Source organism: Solanum pennellii, chromosome 6 (assembly GCF_001406875.1).
Source record: "Solanum pennellii chromosome 6, SPENNV200".
NCBI classification, from domain to species: Eukaryota; Viridiplantae; Streptophyta; class Magnoliopsida; order Solanales; family Solanaceae; genus Solanum; species Solanum pennellii.
In genome coordinates, this window is record NC_028642.1 from 36,852,622 (window position 1) to 36,874,090 (window position 21,469).

The following is a 21,469-nucleotide window of genomic DNA, read 5'->3' on the forward strand; positions in this document are numbered from 1 at the left end:
TACACTTTATTCGATGTCAAAATGAATAAAAGCTGATGCAGTATTGATATTTCTCTCGATGTCATTTTCGATGATTCTCTTGGTGTTTACTCTTGCCGAATAAAAGATGTCGTTGATGTTGATAGGTAAATATTTATCTTAGGATGCATGATTTCCTTCTTTCATGGTGCATTATTTCTTTTCTGTTATGCATGACATTTCCCCGATGCATGAATTTCTTCTCTTGCAATGCATGACTTCTTTCCACTATGCATGAATTTTCTCTTGCAATGCATGACTTCTTTCCGCGATGCATGAATTTTTCTCTTGCAATGCATGACTTTTTTCCACGATACATGAATACTAATTCGCGATGCATGACTTTCCTCTATGCATGAATATCTTCTCACGATGCATGACTTTCCACGATGCATGAGTATTAACTCGCGATGCATGACTTTCCGCGATGCACAAATATCTTCTCGTGATGCATGACTTTCCGCGATGCATGAATATCTTCTCGCGATGCATGAGTATTAACTCACAATGCATGATTTTATACGATGCATGAATATCAACTCGCATTGCATATTTTTAGCGATGCATAAATATCAACTCGCGATGCATGAATATTTTCTTTCAATGCATGAATATTAATTCCCAATGCATGAATATTTACTTGTGGTGCACAACATTTTCCGCGAGGCATGAATATCATCCTGTGATTCTCCATGATGCATGAATATCTTCTCGCGATGCATGTATATCAACTCGTGATGCATGATTTTCCCTTGATGTCATCCTTGGTACCAAATGAAGATAGTGCTTAAATCAAGCGACATAGTGATCTTCTGGGTGCCTTCTGGATAGTCACATCGTCTCAATTGACAATACAAATAAAATAACCCTCCGGATAGTGTATCATCTCAAATTCTCAATTGACAATACAAATATAAGGACCCTCCATGTAGTAATAATATCATGTCTGATAAAATGATGGCGATGACGTCCTCCATGAAAACCGTAAAATGTCTTTCCTAGGGTTTTCATTTGATTTATTCTTGAACATAGTTGTATCTTCACTATAAATTTCATGCAATTAGGAATTGGATGAGACAATGTTGTTCACGTTCTCAAGTCTTCGATATAAGCAATACAAAATAATTCCTATGAATCTGCGTTCACAGAAAAATTTTTAGTTATAAAACAAACTGATCTGTGTCGATTTCTTCAGTTGTCTGCTCCTTGTCCTTCTATCTCCGGTTTGATTTTCTGATCTCCCAACTCTTGATAGATAAGACAAAATATTTTATTCTAAAACAAATGAAATACAAAGGAAAAATCCTCTTCTCGAGAATTTTTAGTCCCTCTCAAAAATTGTGTCCCAGTTTCTATTATAAAGAAAACTAGAAATCTTACGGGAGACATGACCGAACCCTTGTGGCGCCTACGTATCCCGTTGAGGCAGGAATCAGGTCAAATGTAGTTTTCCCTCAAATTTTAACAAAAATAAGAAATTTTACACAGAAACCGACCGAGGCCGACATAGACCGCCTACGTATCTCATTCTTGAGAATTTAGGTCAAACGTAATTCAAATATAGAGAAATATTAAAAGGGATAAATGGGTTGACCGAGGCTGACACAGGCGACCTACGTATCTCATTCTTGAGAATTCAGGTCAGACGTAGTTCATTACAAAGAGGATAAAATTTTAAACTAAGCAAATACAAGCAAATAGAACGACTACAAGGAAATAACATACATACGAACTGAAGCTTCACACGTAATATCTCTTGACAGCGTCTGAGTTGATCGGTTTCGGCCATACGGTGTCACCCATCTCCGACATGACCAAAGCACCTTTAGATAATACTTTGTGAACCATGTAAGGTCCTTGCCAATTTGGTGCAAATTTCTCTTTGTACTCATCCTGGTGAGGAAAAATGCGTTTAAGGACAACCTAACTGATTTCAAAAGTTGTGGATCATACTCTCTTGTGGAAAGATTGAATCATTCTCTTTCAATATAGTTGACCATGAAAAACAGCAACCATTCTCTTCTCGTCAATCAATGTTAATTGATCAATCCTCTTGTTGACCCATTTGGCATTACTCAACTCAACTTCTTGTATGATTCTCAAGGACGGTAACTCAACTTCTGCAGGTATGACTGCTTTTGTTCTATATACTATCAAGTATGGAGTAGCTCCAATCGACGTTCTGACAGTTGTTCGGTATCCCAACAAAGCATATGACAACATCTCATGCCAACCTCGGTGGTTATCAATCATTTTCCTAAAAAATCCTCTTGATATTCTTATTGGCAGCCTCTACAGCTCCATTCATCTGAGGATGATAAGCGGTTGAGTTTCGATGAGTAATATTAAACTGCTCAGATATATCTCTCATCAAGTGACTATTGATATTTGCACCATTATCAGTAATGATGTATTATGGTACTCCAAACCTGCATATCAAATTGTTGTGAACAAAATTAGCTACAACTTTCTTGGTCACCGACTTGTGAGAAGCTGCTTCCACCCACTTCGTGAAATAGTCAATGGAAACCAAAATAAATCTGTGTCCATTAGAAGCGACTGACTCTATTGGACCGATGACATCCATGCCCCAAGCTACAAACGACCTAGGTGAACTCGTAGCATTGAGTTCGTGAGGTGGCACTCGGATCAACTCACCATACACCTGACATTTAGGACATTTCCATAGAAACTTGCAACAATCATGCTCCATAGTCATCCAGAAACTCCAGCATGTATCTGTTCGATAAGCTTCGCAACTTCAAGAGCATTGACACATCTGAGAAGACCTGTAAAGGAATTATCCGTTTAGAAAGAAGTTGAGGGACATAAGGCGTATCGACTTCTTCTGATTAAATGTCGCATTCTCAGGATAAATCCCAGACTCTAAATATTTCTTGATATCAACATTTCATGGCAAACCGTCTGGTTCTACTTTAACACGGGAACAATGTATTGGCTACTCCTTTACCTCAATAACCAGAGGATCAATATAATTAGCATCTGGATGTTTAATCATTGAGGCGATGGTGGAAAGAGCATCAACCAACTCATTCTGTGTTCTGGGAGTGTGTCTGAACTCAATCTTGTAGAATCTCCTGCACGATGTGATCTTTGGGTTATTCTCAACCCATTCTCCTTGAACCTTATGAATTAACAGATCTGAATCTCCAATAACCAGAAGCTCATGGACATTCATATTGATGACCATCTTCAACCCAAGAATGAATACTTCATATCAGCCATGTTGTTCGTGCAATTAAGCAGGAGTTTGGCCGCCACAGGATAATGCTGACCAGATTCTGACGCTAAAACAGCTCCAATACCTTTTCCTTAGTGATTCGCCGCTCCATCAAAAAATACCCTTCAACCAGGATATGCTTCTGAAATATCTTCCCCCACAAACGATACCTCTTCATCTGGGAAATAAGTCGTCAGAGGTTCATACTCTTCATCAACAGGATTTTCTGCAAGATGATCAGCCAAGGCCGGTGCTTTTATAGCCTTTTGGGTCACATAAATAATATCGAATTCACTCAAAAGCATTTGCCATTTAGCTAACATTCCAGTCGACATCTCCTTCTGGAAAATATACTTCAACGGGTCCATTCTGGAAATGAGATATGTAGTATAAGAAGATAAATAATGCCTAAATTTCTGGGCAATCCAAGTTAACGCACGACTTGTTCTTTCCAAAAGAGTATAACGATACTCGTATGGAGTGAACTTCTTCTTATGTAATAAATTGCTCGCTCATTCTTTCCTGTCTCATTATGTTAACCAAGTACGCATCCAAATGCGTTATCTGAGACAGATAAATACAACAACAATAGATTCCCTTCTCGCAAAGGAACCAATACCGGAGGATTGGACAAGTAGTTCTTGATTAAAGCAGTTTGACATTCTTCGATCCATTTTGTCAAAGCATCTTTCTTCAACAGCTTGAAGATAGGCTCACACACCACGGTGGATTGAGCTATGAACCGACTGATGTAGTTCAACCTCCCTAAGAAACTCATCACTTCCTTCTTAGTTTTCGGAGGAGGTAACTCTTGAATTGTCTTGATCTTAGAAGGGTCGAGCTCAATACCTTTTCTGATGACTATAAATCCCAAAAACTTACCGCCTGGCACCCCAACAACACATTTGGAGGGATTTAACTTCAAGCTATACCGAAGCAGACAATAGAAGAATTTTCTTAAATGAGTCAAGTGGTCTAAAATCTCGCGGGACTTGGTTATGACGTCATCTACATACACTTGATCTCCTTGTGAATCATGCCATGAAATATGGTCGTCATATCTCTCATATAAGTAGCACTAGCATTTTTTAGACCAAATGACATCACCTTGTACTGATATACGCCAAGGCGTAAAAAAAATGGTACTTTTTGCATATTCCTCCTCTATCAAAATTTGGTGATAACCTGTGTAACAATCCACAAATGATTGCATTTCGTGTTTAGCACAGTTATCGATCAAAATATGAATGTTCGGCAACGCAAAATTATCCTTTGGGTTGGCTTTGTTGAGATCCTGTAATCGACACAAATTCTGATCTTCCCATCTTTCTTTGCGACCTGAACAACATTGGCCAACCAAGTCGGGTATTGCGTCACTTCCACTAATCGAGACTCAATCTTTTTGGTGATTTCTTCTTTAACTTTCAAACTTAACTCGGGATTGAACTTTCGAGCCTTCTGTTTCACTGGTCTGAACCCTGGATTAATCAGCAACTTGTGAGACACCACATTAGTACTCTACCCTAGTATGTCGCTAACTTCTCAGATGGGCACATCAATGTATTCACTAAGCAAATGAATCAGATCCTTTATTTGAGCTTCATTCAAGTGGACACTGATTTTGACCTCTTTGGCACACTCTTGGTCTCCCAGATTCAATTTTAGTTTCTTCCAAATTCGGCTTATGCTGATTTTCAAACTGCCGAAATTCCTCAGCAACATATTTCAGTACTTCATTTTCCTCTTCATATTCTTCACCCTCGACATCACCTGCCTCATTTTGTTCATCCAACTCGTGACATGACATGATATTGGCAGGTTTAAAATTAATATTACTGAAATCATAAACAGACAAAGTTAGGAAAGTAAAAAATAGCAGATAAGTAAATAAACAAGTTTTCAACAAAAGAGGCTTTCATTCAAATTGGAAAAAATGCAAACTTTAGCCATGACAAAGGGAAATGTTGCCTTTTTAAACATCATGGGAGAGGGGATTTTAAAATTCAAATAATTAAAGAAAAATCAAAATGGCGGGTCTCGGGCCTCTTCCAGACTACCATTGATTTTCAAAACATGCATAAACAATGTCCTTCTACCAAGATGATCGGGGAATCAAGATTGGTGTAGAAGTCCAGTTCTGCAGTTGTTCTCTAGGCTCAGCATCGCGGATACCAGCTAGCTCGACCTCGTGCTTATTTGGTTGGGAAGAATAGGACTTCTGACTCCAAGCCTACCCTACCCGAAATTTTCAGCTATTGATGTAGTTCCTCCATGACAGCGTCAATCTCTTCAAAAAGGTCGCAGATTCCTTCCCCGATGCCATCATAATTGGCGTACTCCCAGACTAGAAATGATTGGTACATATGAGGGATTATCCTAGCCAATGCTTGATTACTGTTCTTCTTCATCTTCATCTTCATCTCATCATCTGTGAGGATGTATCCCAAATCATATCTCGCTCCTTTGACAGGAACTTGAATAGGCTCAATAATTCCTTGGGAATTCATTCCCAATCTGAAACCTGGCTCAAACCCATTCTGCAGCATCACCGTGCAGATCATCTTATACATAGAAGGCATAGGAGGCTGTGGGGCCAAATCCCCGCCGGTGGCATTTACCAGCTCCACCGTGTAGAAATTGGTGTCTCGTGAGACTTCATCAATAATTGGAGACTGCCTGTCGGAGTGACTCTCTTCGCCATGAATAACAAGTTCTTGGTCCTTCCAAATGAGCTTCATCATCTGGTCAAAAGTAAAAGGCACAGCCCCAGCCATGTGGATGAAATGCCTTCCTAGAAAAAGGTTATAGCTGGTGTCAATGTCCAAGACCTGAAACTGTGCACTATACTCCGTCGGACCCATTTGGATGACCAAATTCACTGCTCCCAATGTGTTTCTTTGTACACCATCGAAGGTTCTTACATTGACTCGGTTTTGTTCCAACTTCCCCAAGTCAAACCTTTACTGCCTCAAAGTTGACAATGGACAAATGTTGAGACCACACCCATCATCCACCAGGACAAGGTTTATGACCTTTTCACAGCATATGACAGTGACATGCAACGCCTTGTTGTGCGACCTCCCTTCAAAGGGCAACTCTTTGTCACAAAAGTTAATCCGATGCCGTCAGATAACTTGGTTGATCATAGCCGCAACATCATAACTTCTTGAGCCCACGGGCACATACGTGTCATCCAGAGCCTTCATCAAGGCCTGCCTATGCAGCTAAGAGCTCATCAATAGGGCCCACACAAAAATCTAAGATTGGGTTTCTCTAGTTACTTAACGATCGAATAGTCTTTGGGTTGCATCTTCCTTCGGAATTCTTCAGCCTCGCCGTCATTTACCGGCCTTTTCCCTGGTCCTTCTTCTGCCCTCCAAGAGCCAACTCTTCGGGAGTATAAAACCTTCCAGATCGGGTTATACCTTGAGCGGCAGCAGTTTCAATCACAAACTTTGGCCTAGGAGGAGTTTCTAATGGCACCAAGGTAACAACTTTTGGGGGGTCAAGATCACGAATATGGGGGATTTTTCTCGAATCTGGGTCGAGGGGGATCATAGTTGCCTTGTCGGGGAGGAGGCATCTATTAATAATTTCAGGTATTTGGATGGGGAGTTTGGTTTCTTGGATAAGGCTTTGTTTGATAATTTGACAATGGAGCTTGGAAATTATGAGGGGTACTTTGGTAGAGTGGAGCTTGAACTTGATATACTGGGGGGGGTGCTCTGTAGTTTGCATATTGGCACAGTTAGGAGCAACATTTTGTAAATGGGTGATAGAATTTGGTAAAGTGGAGGAGAATTTTGGTAAAAGGGAGATAAATTTTGGTAATTTGGAGGGGTATTTTGGTAGAGTAGAGCTACGGAGGGACTTGGGGCATTTTGAGTAGTTTAGTAATTTTGTGGGAAGTTTTGGGGGTTAGTGTGTTGATTTTGGTGATGGAGGGATGTTTGGGGATGTAATGATTTTGGTTTTGTGGGAATGGAGCAGTTTGGTGATGGGCATTTTGAAGGGGAGGTGGTATTTGAGGATTGGGATTTTGAGGAGGTGGTGGAGTTGGTACAAGGTCGAGTCATACTAAGGATTTTGTGTGGTTAAATTGATGACTGAGGGATTTTGAGCAGGAGTAGATGGTGCATTCTGATCCTGTTCCACGTTTGAAGAGGGAAAGTATATCGGAGACCTTCCATCAGTAGCAGCAATGGCAGTAAAACCTGGTGGAGGCAGATTTTGTCTCCTTTGCATTTCCATTCTCATCTCAGCGATCCGCTGCATTAACTGTATAATCAGTTCATTCTGATCCGATATGGTGGGTTGAGCCACCACAACGTCAGTAAGACTGATTACTTCATTGATGTCCCCCATTACTGCTTTTTCCTTATCTAAACTTTGTCCAGGAAATGAATCTGCAGGCCGTTTGGATCTAGTGAAGTAGGGAAGATAAGCCAGTTTAATCGACACAGACCAGTTTCTAAGTACCTGTGCAGGAAAACAACTCAAAGGAAAATTTGTTAGTTTGAGTTCAGAATACATAATGCAAGATAGTACTTAGAGAATAGATAAGCACACAAAAATTACTTTGTTTGAGGACATGCTAACCCACGAGTAAAGAGGAAACTGGTTTTTTGAACAAACAGGAATGTGCTTGTTTTAATTTGGAGGTTGTCTCAAAAAAGGTTCAAGCACGTTGAGCTAAGGTCTTCTTGCTGCATCTCTTTGACGTCCGCTAATCTAGGCCTCCCATTTCCTCGTAGAATGAAAAAGGGAGAATGAAAATTTTGAAAGATAGGGGTTGGGCCTTGAAAGGCTGCCTATGTATCTCACAAGGAGAATTCAGGTCCGCTATTGTGTGCCATTTCTGGTTGGGATGACAGTCACAAGCCTTGCGGATGTCCCCTGATCTCACTATGGGAAGATGCTCTTTCGATGGGTCCCAACATACGCCTAGACCAATCGTGCTCAAAGATGAGGACGCACGAAATGACTTCCATTCTTGTTCGGTATTCTTGTGGATATGCTTCGAGAGTGACTTTCTGGTCCATTTCCGCCATAAGTCCTTTGAGAGAAGGTTTGTGGGCGATCGCCTCCTCATAACCTTCTTCAATGCTCTCCAACTCAAGGCTCTCAATAGAAAACAATATGTCATATAGGCGCCTTCCGCGCTGCTTCCGTATGTTGATTATCTCCTCTTCGGTTGGTTTAGGGCCCGTTTGGATGGGCTTAATAAAAGCAGCTTTAAAAAGTACTTTTGAAAGTGCTGAAACTTATTTTTAAAATAAGCAGTTATGTGTTTGGATAAAAGTGCTGAAGTTAAAAAAAAATTTGTTGATGTGTTTGGCAAATAAGTGCTGATAAACAACTTTTTAAATCAAAACGTCTGAAATACCCTTAAAAACTGTTAACATAATAAAGTTAATTAATTTATATTTTACAGTCATAAATAATTATATTTTGCTATCATTCACATATTTCTTCACTTCAAATTGGAAGTACAGGAAGAAGTTCAGCAGCAATGCCAAATGTGAAAAGGGAAAAATAGAAGATAGAGATGTTAGCGTTATGTGGGTAATTTGGAGATTGTATAAAAATATCAAGGGCAAAAAGGTAAAAATGTGGTCAACTTAAAACAACTTATAAGCAAAAAAAAAAAAAGCACCCTACCCCAGCTTTTAACTTTTGGCTTAAAATAAGTTTTTTTTAACTTAAAATAAGTTATTTTGAGTATTGCCAAACAGCTAAATAAGTCAAAAACCAGCTTTTAAGTCAGTTTGACCAGCTTTTAAGCTGAGCCAAACAGGCTCTTAGTCTGGATATTATCTTCTTTGTCCATAGCTGTGATCTCACCTTTCCTGAGATGGTAGAGTAGTGTTTTACGATTTGGTGATAGGATTTTACTTTTGTTTGGGAAACTTAAGACTGGAAAAATTTAGTCGGACTTTGTAGTAGTGACTTGTATATTTCTGGTAATTTCAGATAGGGAGTTGGTTTGCGATGTCCTCATTCAAAATAATATATCACATAAACAGTTAAAAATACATATATCGCATCCTAAACATACAAGGGACTTTTATGCAAAGGGTAGGCCTAGCGCATTTGAACAATGTACGTGTGGAATTGAACCGGTTAATTACCCCTCTAAACAAATTTTACATATGAATAGTTAACGTTCACAAGGGGGAAACGGGGGGAAATAAGGAACAAATACAAAAGGACGAACCCACGCAGGGCCATTTAAAACATACGAAAATGGAAGAAAGGCAAGCCTACGTAGGGACTGAAAATGACAAAAACATATAGAAAAACCCACACAGAGGCGAAATCCACTATGTTGTCCCTGATGGCCCTGCTTCTCCGCTACCTTCATGTGTTTTGTATTACTGAAACATGTAGCGTAGCATCGATAGGTAACCCTCGCTCCGTCGTCCTTTATCTTCCCAATCCTCACATTGCATCCCCTCTATCTTCTTTTTAACCCATAAGTCAAACTCATCAAAATTGTGTCTTATTCTTTCTAATTCCTGGGTTTTCTTCTCAAGGGTACTTTGATTTTCAAGGAATTTGGCGTGCATTTCTTGGGCGTCTTGCCTTACCTCTCTCAACTCAATCACAGCTTTGATCTCTTTGTCTTCCACACTGCAGCAACTGTTTGAGACTGGAGAGGAGATACTTTGTATGTTCTTTTTCAGCCAAGCTTTATAAGTTCCGTCATACCCAGCGTCAAAACGATCTGGAGCAATGGTGTCTTTTTTCATTCGCGTGGCTCCTTTCCATTCCCATAGCATTTATGTAGCGTCATCCACTTTGTCATCCCCAATATCATACACATAGACTCCATAGTACGCCTCTCGAAGCGTGATTTGCCTCCTCCCAAACTATCTTAGGACTCGAAAGGGCGCGTAAGGACGGATTCCTCAAATACCTGGTAGTGGAAGCACGAGTTATTTGTGACCCGCTATGACGACAACCTTTGAGATGAAGTGATCGAGCATCCATTAGAGGTCTTCTTCTCTAAGTTCAGAAAAGATCTGAGCCATCTTTCTCTAGTCCTTCAATTTTTCAAATTTGCGGAAAACAGCATATCGTTCAAATCCCTCAGAGTATTTTTATTATCCAATGTATGCAATTACTGAGTCCCGGGCCCTTTCGCTAAATGACTTAGGATCCACCATTGAAGGAGCAAGTTACATCCTTGAAAGTAGCAACGTCCTTTGTATTTTCCTATGGCTTGATATATGTCTGACAGTATGACCGGAGCGACGGGTAGTACTTTACTTGTCCTTGATTCTTAAACTCGTTGAACAAAGTGTGCGCAAGCATTATCACTGGAGTGATGATACTCAGACTGGGGCCGTGGGGAAAGACCATTGTTCCCAATAATTCGACGGCAAATACTAAAGGTCGGATTTTCATACCATTCTCTGTAGGTGATCCTGAACTCTTTGTTGTAATTTGCATAAAAACTCGCATTCCCGAATCTAACGTAGAGATTCCTAAATAATACACTAGATTCTTGGGCCCAGTAAGCGTAATCTTTTCCCAACCCAAACCAGCTCGTGATATCTTCGACAGAAGGTTTGTTGGGTTTCAAGATGTCTTCTTGCTTTCTCGCTCTTCTTTCTAACCCTGTGCCAGCCGTGTCGATGCAATCTCGAAGTTCCTCGATTGTCGGGGTGATTTCCGTAGTTCTGAATTAGAACACTATTTTCTCATTGTCCCAATAACCTGTGAGGACTTCGATTAGCTCATGCCAACCATTCATGTTGAGAAACTTGATCAGTACCACCCACAAACTTAATCAGGGTTCTTTTGTAATCTATGCGAGGTCGTAATACCACATTTTGAGTAAAGGCGATGCTTCTACAACCATGTTGAATCTTGGAAAGCGATTCATAACTAAAAAACAAAATCGAGTTAAGTTTACCCTCCCCGCATTTGGTTTCACATGTATATCATTCAAATGTCAAGAAAAATAATATGTCGTAAGGTAGGAGACCTTGGACATGATTTTGGAGGTTTCAACTAATGGACTTAACACACCTTGGGTATTAAGTCTTCTTAGGCTAATGCTTAAATTTGATTTTGGTTTCGCTCTATCATAGGCTGACTAGAATTATTTTAAAAGTGACGATTACCTGAGTCGAACAGACAACAGGGCGAAGCTAACAAACGATGTTGGATGACCGCAAGCCAACTATTCGTTTGTTACATCCAAAGAAAGACTTGTGTATTTTCTGAAAGAAGTCGTGGTAAGCCATGTAACTCCCTTTATCCTAATGCAAACTACTTGTTGTTTGGCGGAAAATATGTCATGATAGTGTAACAGTTTAATAATACAATAAAAAAAGCACGTAAGCAGTTATTTACAGTAGCCAAACATGTTAGTTTTTAAGGTTAGAACCCTTCACATCCCCAGCAGAGTCGCCATTCTGTTTTGATTCGGAAAATATAAATTATATAAGTTTTTGACTTTTTTAGAGTCGCCACTTAATTTAAAAAATCAAGAATAAACTTAGTTTTCGAAAGAGTTAAAATAGAAAACCTTAAGAAAACTTTAAAGGGGTTCAGGGATTCCTTTTTATATTTTAGGAAGGTGTTTAAGGCATCTAAAATATTCCGTCGCCTCGCGATTATCCGGCAGCTAACTTATTTGCCTAAAAGTCTAACTTTAATTTTAAGATAGAAATTATGTAGAGTTGCTTTTAAAAAAAATTGAAGTATTAATTTTACTATCTAATTGAGATTCGCAATATTTGTTTTAAGTTTATTTGCACTTCACTTGATTAAGTCGTTAAAACAAAGTGGCGTCTTGCGGGGGTTTGGATTCTTTAACATAAAACTAGCGACAATAAATGACAAATAAACAGACGAAAAACAAAAAAAAAAGAGAGAGGGGGTTCGAATCCAGTTTCCGTCTACCTGGACCGATATTTTGATCCCTTTGCGTTGTACCTGTCCTAAAGTTCTATCAATAATAATAAAGAATAAATAAAACGATGAGGACTTATGCCCAAAATAAACAAAATACAACATTTTTAAAAAATAAATTTGGGCCCTTATGGACCACTCTCTTCCTCTTCTTCCACTTCAATTCCTTTCACTCCGGGATCTGTACGCCTTTCAAAATTTGTTCTTCTAGTTAATAGACTGACTCCAATAAGGGAATTTGAGCCTTTATGGCTCTTTCTCATAATGCAAAGGGATTGCGGATGGAGTTCATGGAGAACTCGAACAGATTTCACATGTAGCAAGAGTAAATAAAACACATAAGTAATACTTATAATAATTCATAACAGTAAATGAAGCGATAAGACACTTTCAGGACAAAACTTCCAAAGATAAAAATAAAACATACCAACAGCACAAACACACGATTAATAAAGATAACTATCGACCCTCTATTGATATAATGTTGCCCGCACATTACCTTCTTACTTCAAAGAAAGTTAGTCATGTCATAGAGTATACCAATCTTATGATAAACTGGAATTAAATTGGTATGCATGATTCAACAATAAATCCATAACTTAACATTTATAAACATTCACCAAGTAGTGTTATTGACTTTATATCAAGATTACACAAAAAAGAGAACAATAACAAAAATGTATTATTTCGGGCACCTGATAATATTTATGAGCAAAAATAAGTTGGAAACACATGATAGCTAAATTACAAGACAACAATAAGATGCTAAGAACACATTGTTAACTTAAGACAAAAATAGAAAAAATCGCATGATACCATAAAGAATCACAATTTTAAAGAAACATTCTATCGCAAGATGGACGCAAAGATGAAGGGCGATGGCTGAAATTTCAGATTCCAACTAATATGTAGCACCAAGACAAACCATCCTATACTTAGGATGAGATAAAGATCTATAATCCTACATCATCGCAACCAAAACAACGAATTATAAAAGACCCCAAAGGTTAAATATGAGACATTTTCAAGCGATATGGATGCCTTGAAGAAAAAAAAAGATATTTGATCTAACTCCTCAGCACACATGATAGAAACAGAAACAACATCCCAACAAAAGATAAGGAAGTGTCGAGTTATTGACAAACTAGTAAATAAAAAGAAAAGAAAAATGAAGCTAGCACAATAATAATGGGTCAGGAATAATGATGACCAAGACTTGGAGAACAAAGAACGAGGAAAATGACTTCAAAATGAACAATGAGTCGTTTTAATAATGACACTCCCGTTTTCAGATTTTAGACCTGAAGGAATGTGCGAGAAAAAGTATTTCAAACGAATGACAAGGGAATATAACAAAACTTATTAATAATCATTGAATGAGGTTAAAACAGGAAAATACAAAGGTTAAAACGAGCGCACACCAGCTCAAACAAATTTTAATTTACCACGGTATCCAAATTCTGCCTTATTTTTTAAAGAAAAAAACACTGCCCTATTTTAAAAGGAAAACAACAGTGACGGTAATAAATCAAATACAATTTTTGAAACTTAAAGGAACTCAAACTAAGAATCAAGAAAATCAGCCCTCTAGATGTGAAACAATAAAACCTTAGACGAATCTTTCAAGAACAAGATATATAACGTTAAGATCACATGCTTGCAACTACAAATAGCAGTGACACAACGATAACAACATTGAGGCACATCATAAATAGACTGGGCAGCGGACTGAGATAGATGAATAAGGAAACGACGAATTCACCACACAAACACAAGCACGACAGCAGCAAAGAAATTTGGATAAAATATCGGACCCAAACCACTAGTAACATGAGTAACTCCCCTGATTTTCCTTGGAATATATTTACTGTTTACTGAAGTTTTTCCACTCAAATTCTCTTTGCTTTAGCTAAAAATTTTAATAAAATCTCATACCACACTTTTGAAAGAAAATTTTTCTTCCCCCTTTCTACTTCTCGCTTAACTTTTTCAAAATCTCAAAGATAAAAGAGTTTCCCACTCAAAAAAAATCCCCTATCAGGCAGAGGAGAAGCGATATTTTATATAGGGACCTTAGGGTTATGGATTGAGGAAGGCGGAGGAATTTCTGGGAAAAGATCGGGGCAAAATCGAGATCCTACTTTGATTCCGAATTTGAAACCTGCAGATTCAAACTTCATTCCCGAAAGGGGAAGGCGAGATCGATGCACGGGATTGAATACACTGTCCTTGGGGAGAGACGTGTCTCGATCTCAAAGCCCCAAGGATAATGGATGCTCTGCTCGACTGAAGGTTCGTACACAACGAAAGGGATGGGAGGAGAAAGAGAAAGGGAATCGCAGAGTGCCGTTGTATCGCCTACAAGGCGTGAAGTCGCCATCTATTTTCCGTCTAATTCCAGCATTTTTGCTTTTACTGCTGGTTTTGTTTGTCGTTTCTGCTCTTGGTGAAAAGAAAATGGCTAGGTCGGGTATGGAAAAAGTGGGCTGGGCTAGAATAATTGGGTTGGTGAAAATTAAGAAAAGAGTGGGTTTCTTTGGCTGAAAGAATTGAGATGGGCCTATTTAGAAATTGTGTTCAAAGGAAAAAGAGACTGCTAATTTATTAATGTTGGGTTGGGCATGGGGTATTTGAAATTAGCAAAATAAAACTTGCTTAGCAAATTCAATCAATCAACAAGTAAGATGAATTAATATAGTTAACCAACGAGCTTCTCAATCTTTACGAAATAAAATAGTTAGCTTGGAATATAAACTAAGTAATTTAAAATTCAAAGTATTATATAACATCAGACACTTCATTAGAACGAAAATATATATTTTTTTAGATGATTTTTGAATATTTATAAAGTAATCTAATTATATAAAAAAACATATAAAATATATCACTTGAAATTATATAAATCGACTAAAGCTACTTTAAAGAATGACTCGAAAAATATTTGAATATTATAAAGTCAACTATTTCAAACTCGTTTGGAATTTAAGAAACTCGTGAATTAGATCCTATCCAGGAGGGTCAAAATTAGGTGTCAACAACGTGTACCCAGTATATCTAATTTTTTTTGTATATAAGCATTTAATTGGTTTGCTTTATGTCTTATTTGTATATATTACATAATTTTAAGTCAGTAATGCATAAAACAACGATTATACACTATATTTGTTATAATTATATATTTCCAACATTTGTATATGCATACAGTTAAATTAAATAGTATTTTTGTGTCATGATCTATATTGTCATGATTGGCACCAATCCTAATCCTCTGGTGGGAGATCCGTTACTACAACCCAACTAACTAAATTAACGAAAACTTATGCATTTAAAGATAAGGAAGCATTTTTAAATATCTAAAGGTAAAATAGAGAATTCCATAAACTCTGAAAGTCTAACAAACAAATGCGAAAATAATGCCTAGAACCTGAAAATGTCTTGTACTCAACAAAGAAAAAGCAAGTGCAATATCAGTACGCAACCACGGTTTATTGGTAGGATCACACGGCTATTCCAATAAGTGACACTTATACAAGTAATCACAACATAATAAAACAGGCATAAACCAGACATATACAATATCAATCATCATTCATGATCAATGAACAATTCCACATTTTCAATATTTAATCTATATGACAAGTCAATGGTCCTCTCATGGAACTCATCTCAAGCTGTTAGTGTGTCAGATCGTGACACCCGTCTTAAGTTAGTGTGTCGGATCGTGACACCCGTCCTAAGTAGTGTCAGGGGTGAACCTACAGTGGTTCAAGTGGATTCAATCGAATCCACTTCATCGAAAAAATTTGTGTTATACATATATAAATTATTTGTAAATATGTGTATATAAATAAAATGAACCCATATTTGACATAATGAATGGTGTGGTCAGTGGTGAATGGGTTCAAATTCACTAAGAGAATTTGGGTTCAAGCCCCCGTCAAGGCAAAACATTTTCTTCTTTTTTTTTTCTTTTTTTTTTCCAAACACTTACTTTTTAAAATAACTAATAAATGTAGACTATTATAGTTTTAGACTTTTAGTTCTTGTGAAATAACAATAGTAATATTCTAAATTTATTATTATTGTTTTCTTTTTATGTTTGTATTTGACAATAATTTAAAATTGTAATAATTTAGACAATATGTTTATAGTTTTTATATAGTCTCTCCGATCCATCTTATTTTACTACATTACTTTTTACATGCATATTATAAAAAACCACAAAAAAGAAAAATAATTTTACTAATCCACCTCTTGAAAACTTCTTGCGAAGTTTATAAATAAATGTGCATACTTTCAAAAAGAATTAATCATAAGTGTAATGTATATGAAAAATTAGATTAATGATTTCTTGATTTAGTAAGGTGGACAACTAATTTTAGTAAGATGATCAACTTTAATGAAACGAGGGAGTTATACTTAGTTTGATTTTTTGTAATATGTAAAATCATGTATTTATTTTCCTTTTTACTTTGTATACACAAAAGTTAGGTTAGTGCATTTTTATTTTTTTATGATTTTTAAAAGTGTTAGAAGAGTAATAAGTAGCTTGTCAAATTGAAAAAATGTGGAAAATTTTCTTCTAAGTAGATAAAAAATCAATAGAGTATATTTTTGTTAGGAATATCACCATAAAATAACTTATTAAGGATATAATAAAAAATACTAAGCATTATTATGGACCACCACTATGATTATTTGTAACTTGAATCCAATTGAACGAAATTTTGATCCGCCACTGATTAGTGTGTCGGATCGTGACACTTGTTATGTATGTCGGTTCGTGACATCCGAATTCAGTTAGTGTGTCGAAACGTGACACCCGTTCCATTCAACATGCCACAACCACAATTACAAGGTACATTCTCATAATCATACAATCAATTGTTAATTCATGGCTTACAATCATTCATTAATGTTCATTTACATTAGTGTGATCAATAGTGCAACACTCACATAAATACGTGCATTATAATGAAGTAATTACTAGCATATATCACACAAACATGAAACCACAACCATCATCTACCTTGAACAAAGCTTGAACCCTCCTAAGAAACTTGATTCTTCCCTTTCCGGATTCTTTCCGCTGGCTCTAGGTTTACAAACAAACAATTCAATTCGTGATCAATAATTAAGGTCGAATTTAACCAGATTTTGACTAATCCAATAACCCAAGAACCAAATTATGATCCAAATGTGCAGCTAGGACTTTTTCCACCGCACAAAACATTTCAAAAACCTCCCCCAACATTATATGAGCAAGATTCTAAGTTCCACTGATCAAAAAACAGATTAGGGGAGTAAGATCCTTACCTTTAGCACCAAATTTTCGTGGAAACAATCAAGAACTTGCATAGAGTCGTCTCCTAGCTCTCACAAAAGAAAATTGCAAAATAATAACATTTTTCGGATTTATTTACGACTTAAGTCACGACTGACCTGCTATGGCGGCCCCTATACCGCCACAGCGGTTCCGCCCTAGCGTCTTGCACGAAAACAAAGAGTTGATTAAGAGTTTCAAACCCCCATTTTACAACACACCTTCAACCCATGACACTCAGAAACTACCGGTTCACGCTAATATCCGTTTCAGGAGTTCTATGCGTATGAATTCGATTCGATAAATTCATACGAGTTCCTTAACATCTTAGCTATCTACTCATGCAATCAAATTCATAATTAGATCTATTATTTGTTTCCAAATTTCCCGAGTTTCGCCTGACTCCTATTTCGTTCAAATCTGAATTAGGCTAGAAATTTTCGAGTTACAATCAAAAAGTTTTCTGACCCCAAAATTTTTTCTCTGACTTTTCTATAACCACGAGAACATGTCGTTACATTTTTTATATCAGCATATAATTGGTGTGCATTATGTCTTATTTGTATATATTACATAATTTTAAGCCACATATGTATAAAACAACATTATATATATAAATGTTATAGTTATACTATTCTAACATATGTAAAATTATGCAATTGTTTGTATATAATTAGGGAAAAAGAACAATTATTCTTTTGAATTGTCGTAAATGGTATATAGATACCTTCATTTATACTTTTAGGACTTTGGTGCCCATGACGTCAAAAAACTTGAGCATATTTACCCTTCACTCTAATGGAAGACCAAATAAGGACACGTGACGCAATCCTGTAGAGAGACCCAATTGACCAATTAATTTAACCCTAAAATTTAAAAACCCATCCATATCCACTTTAACCTACCCATATAATCCATCTATCACACTTAAAAAATTCCCAATTCCTCACACATAAGTTGCTGGATATATACCTAAAACTGATTCAATTCACGATGTGGAAGATGTTGTTCAGGAGAAATTGCTAAAGAGCCACAATCAGAAGCTTCCTATTGTATTTGGACTTTTAATTATGTAAAATATTTTATTAATCTGAAATAAAATTAGCACAAAGATGCACCATATTTGAAATAAAAGTGGACAATCACGACTTAGGTGAAACTGATTTCTACAACTAGTTAAAAGCTAGATAGGCAAATTGTAAAGTACTGAATTGAGAAATCATAATATATAATAACAACTTATTAAGTGTGATGAATGGATTATTCAATGGGGTTAAATGTATATAACCGGATTTTTAACTGGGAAATTTATAAAAAATAGCAAACTATTAATTCAAATTAAATGCTATAGTAATAGTCAGATTTAATTGTAATCCGTAGCAAACAATTGTGATTCGCCTCTCTTCCTAGGTTTCTCGTTCGCAACTCTCTCCCGTCTCTTCCTCACCTCTCTCGCCTTTATACAAATACAAATGTATAAAATGCGTTTGTATTTGTATAAAGCGAGAGAAAACTGTATATACAAATACAAATACATATATTTTTGTCCTATATACTTACACTAATACAAATACAGATATTTCCCTACCCAAATCTCTTTTGTCTTTCTCTCTTTCTCGCTTTGTACAAACACATGTTATACAAATTACATGTATAATTTGTGTTGTATAAAGCAAATGAGAGAGAGATTTGATATACAAATGTTCTATTCTGATTTAATTGTATACAAATTCAATTTTTTTGCAGATATACAAACACATAAAATTGAACTGAGAGGTTGTCATCGATTTATAAAAACAAGGGTTTTGCAACGATTTATACAAATGACATGCCAGCAAAATTAAACAAATCTGAAGTTCTTGTCATCGAGTTATACAATCTGATGCTATATAGCAAACTTTAGCAAACATAAAGTTTGCTATGGAGTGCAATTATACAAACTATAGTTATAACATACAAATATGATTTTATGTTTGCTATATGTGAAATTTAAATTTAGGGTTAAATTAATTGGTCAAACATGTTCATTTCTAGGATTGTGTCAGGTGTCCCTATTGGTCTTCCACTAGATTGAAGGGTAAATATGCTCTAGTTTTTGAATGGCAGGGAGACCAAAGTCGTAAAAGTAAGACATAGAATATTTGTATACCATTTACGATAGTTCATATGTAAATTTATCCTTTTCCCATTTATTTAAGATAAATGTACACGTACACAATTTCGATAATAAAATCTAATATTTTGTATAACGTTTATTATAGGGGTGGGATGAAGTGGAGCGTGAGGTTCGTGAGTGGGATAGTCACGAGGATCGGGTGAATGAAGAAAAATAATGAATTTGGAATATTACTGGAACTTATTCTTTCCTTTTATATTAAGAAAGGTATTTTCCTTATATGAAACAGTAAATTGAGTTCAACTAATATTAGACATAGAATAAAAACATTATCTTTTGATAAACTTAAAGGACCGGCAAAATTACAAAGTACATAATTAAAGAACTAATTTGAACCCGTCCTTAAACATAAGGGACTAGTTTTGTCATTTTATCACTTTCTTACATTATCTTTATACCAAAATATTCTATAAAACCCACTCTAAATTGGGAGACCTCCCTACAAACTTGCTATAATTTGAATTAATATATAGTCATGGAAGAACAAAGCTTTCTACAACGGGAGAGGCTAGTAGAGGAAATAACATGATACAAATTTAAGAATCCCAACTTGTTACATCAAGCTTTTACTCATCCTCTGTCGCACAAAATTGGGCTCTAATGATAAAATGGAGTATTTAGGTAAGCAACAAATTTTGATGGTCGAATCTAACAAAAATGATTAGTCTTATTGAATTTTATGAACTAATTGATTTTCGATTTAGGTGATTCGCTTTTGAATCTGATGATAGCAAAGGAACATTATTTTGCTTATCCAGATTTATCCTCGGACAATCTCACAAATTTGAGAAGTATCAATGTAGACACTGAAAAACTTGCTAGAATCGCCATCAAATACAATTTGCACAATCATTTATGTTATCAGATTCATTTATTTAAAGAACAAGTAAGTATCAACAAATTCAATTCATTAAATTTTTATTTTAAATTTTGTCCATTGGAAACGAATAAGTAGGGGTGAACATTATTCGATTAAAATCAAAATAACAGACCACATTGGTTTATCTATGTTTTTTATATTTTTCAATCTATTTCAATTTAATATTATTAAGTTTTCAATTACTTGATTTCTTATTTTTAAATTAAAAAATAAGTTAATAATTTTTTTTAAAAAACTTTGTATAATTTTTACCTTTTTGCATTCTCCCCAGTCTCCTCATCTCCAATAAACTCTCTTAGGTTGATTAATTTTTTTTTTTACTATTTCTTTCTCTCTCGATTTTCTCCTCGTAAATATCTAATAGGAATTCATAAAGAATAGGATTTGTAATACAAATTTCTAATTTCAGTTGTATCACTTTAAAGTTTTTTTCTCATTTCATTCTTTAACCCCCCCCCCCTCCCAACACCCCTCCCCTTTTCTTCCCCCTTTTATTTCTTCTTATATCATATCTATGTAAGATTTTTATTTATAGTAAGTGCAAATCGAAAAATAATATTGAATCAAATAAATTTTTAATTTTTACCAAATTAAATTGAGCACCGAAAAATTAAATCGAACAAACGGAATATCTTGAAAAGTTCATATGTTTGTTGTTTTTCGTAGGTGGAAGAATTGAGAAGTTCTACATTGGAGTACCCATTGCATTCATTAGGTTGCATTAATCCCCCTGAAATTCTTGCAGATATAGTTGAAGCCTTAATTGGCGCAATTCATATCGACTGTAATTTCTCCATTGATTCAACTTGGCAGATAATTTTATTATTCAATCTAGAATTCATACAATATATGTATATACATATATATATATATATGTATATATATATATATATATATATATATATA

General features: G+C 36.0%; 1 pseudogene; it reads left to right on the forward strand.

Annotated features, from left to right (window-relative positions):
* Window positions 1-17,631: 17,631 nt before the first annotated feature.
* The window catches only part of LOC107022281, a 4,226-nt pseudogene continuing 388 nt past the window's right edge, over window positions 17,632-21,469 (forward strand).